The following is a 2,500-nucleotide window of genomic DNA, read 5'->3' as shown; positions in this document are numbered from 1 at the left end:
AAAAAATTAAAAAAAAAAAAAAAAAAAGTTAAAAAAAAAAAAAAGTACAAAAAAAAAAAAAAGAAATATACATTTTATTTGAAGATGACGATGTGCGTTAACACATCGTACTTTCCTCGAAATCGACATCGAAAAATATCAGAATAGGACGCGTTACACGACTCTGGACTCTGACTCGGACACACTGCTGTGTGAGAGAGAGAGAGTGAGAATCGCGTCCTCGCATCGAAACGACACATTCCGAACGTCGATATTTGTGTTTTAGAATTTTATTATCGTTCATTATCGCACTCTTTCGAGATTGATAATTTACGTTAATGATCCTTCCGCAGGTTCCCCTACGGAAACCTTGTTACGACTTTTACTTCCTCTAAATGATCAAGTTTGGTCAACTTCCCAGCAACGCCGACGGCCGTGAAGCCACCGCGTGTCGGTCCGAAGACCTCACTAAATCATTCAATCGGTAGTAGCGACGGGCGGTGTGTACAAAGGGCAGGGACGTAATCAACGCGAGCTTATGACTCGCGCTTACTAGGAATTCCTCGTTTATGGGGGATAATTGCAAACCCCAATCCCCAGCACGAAGGAGTTTCAACGGGTTGCCCGGGCCTCTAGGCCAGGGAGAACATGCTGATTCCTTCAGTGTAGCGCGCGTGCGGCCCAGGACATCTAAGGGCATCACAGACCTGTTATTGCTCAATCTCGTGCGGCTCGAAGCCGCCGGTCCCTCTAAGAAGAATTTTAATACGCCGCCAGTGAGTTGCTCGACCGAAATCGAGCACACCTAAATGACGACGCCTATTTAGCAGGCTAGAGTCTCGTTCGTTACCGGAATTAACCAGACAAATCGCTCCACCAACTAAGAACGGCCATGCACCACCACCCACCGAATCAAGAAAGAGCTATTAATCTGTCAATCCTTCCGGTGTCCGGGCCTGGTGAGATTTCCCGTGTTGAGTCAAATTAAGCCGCAGGCTCCACTCCTGGTGGTGCCCTTCCGTCAATTCCTTTAAGTTTCAGCTTTGCAACCATACTCCCCCCGGAGTCCAAAATCTTTGGTTTCCCGGAAGCTGCCCGCCGAGCCATTGTAGTAACGTCGGCGGATCGCTAGATGACATATTTACGGTTAGAACTAGGGCGGTATCTAATCGCCTTCGAACCTCTAACTTTCGTTCTTGATTGATGAAAACACCTTTGGCAAATGCTTTCGCTGATGTTCGTCTTGCGACGATCCAAGAATTTCACCTCTAACGTCGCAATACGAATGCCCCCAGTTATCCCTATTAATCATTACCTCGGAGTTCTGAAAACCAACAAAATAGAACCGAGATCATATTCTATTATTCCATGCACGAAATATTCAAGCGGCATTTTGAGCCCGCTTTGAGCACTCTAATTTGTTCAAAGTAAAATTGTCGGCCCATCTCGACACTCACTGAAGAGCACCGCGATAGGATTTTGATATTGAACCGGCGTTTTACCGCCGGCTCACCGACGATATGCTCCGCAGACGTGTCAGTATCACCGCGGATGCGGTGCACCGACAGCGCGGCGCACAAATGCAACTACGAGCTTTTTAACCGCAACAATTTTAGTATACGCTATTGGAGCTGGAATTACCGCGGCTGCTGGCACCAGACTTGCCCTCCAATTGTTCCTCGTTAAAATATTTAAAGTGTACTCATTCCGATTACGAGGCCTCGAAAGAGTCCCGTATCGTTATTTTTCGTCACTACCTCCCCGTGCCGGGAGTGGGTAATTTGCGCGCCTGCTGCCTTCCTTGGATGTGGTAGCCGTTTCTCAGGCTCCCTCTCCGGAATCGAACCCTGATTCCCCGTTACCCGTGACAACCATGGTAGTCGCAGAAACTACCATCGAAAGTTGATAAGGCAGACATTTGAAAGATGCGTCGCCGGTACTGGACCATGCGATCGGCAAAAGTTATCCAGATTCATCAAAATTAACGACTTCGGACGAGACGCCCTCCGTCGATTGGTTTTGATCTAATAAAAGCACTCATCCCATCACTGGTCAGAGTTCTGATTGCATGTATTAGCTCTAGAATTACCACAGTTATCCAAGTAACTGAGTAAGATCTAAGGAACCAAAACTGATATATTGAGCCATTCGCGGTATCGCCTTAATACGGCTTGCACTGAGACATGCATGGCTTAATCTTTGAGACAAGCATATAACTACTGGCAGGATCAACCAGGGAGCTAACCGAGACTTGTTGAAGTCGTCAATTACTCTTCTCGTTTCATATTCGCATATAAAATACACACAAACTTATGCATGCATGTACAATATACGCACAGTATGAAACGAGCGTCTCACCGTATCGTCGATCGCGTTAGACGCGATAGATTTTAACGGTTGACTCTTATAAAAATTTATATGAGACACAAACGCGCTTTAAGCACGCGCGCGCGCGTGCGCTATAATATATAACGCGACGACAGCGGCGGCGGCGGCGGCGGCGGAGGCGTCTTCACATAAT

At 46.8% G+C, this 2,500-nt stretch overlaps 1 non-coding gene across 1 annotated transcript; it reads right to left on the bottom strand.

Annotated features, from left to right (window-relative positions):
• Positions 1-315: 315 nt before the first annotated feature.
• Positions 316-2,218, bottom strand: LOC125076714. The gene has a single exon (XR_007120633.1). It is a non-coding gene; the product is annotated as a small subunit ribosomal RNA (ribosomal RNA).
• Between the last annotated feature and the right edge of the window lie 282 nt (positions 2,219-2,500).

This window comes from Vanessa atalanta, unplaced genomic scaffold (assembly GCF_905147765.1).
Source record: "Vanessa atalanta unplaced genomic scaffold, ilVanAtal1.2, whole genome shotgun sequence".
NCBI classification, from domain to species: Eukaryota; Metazoa; Arthropoda; class Insecta; order Lepidoptera; family Nymphalidae; genus Vanessa; species Vanessa atalanta.
This window is presented reverse-complemented; position numbering and strand designations above follow the sequence as displayed.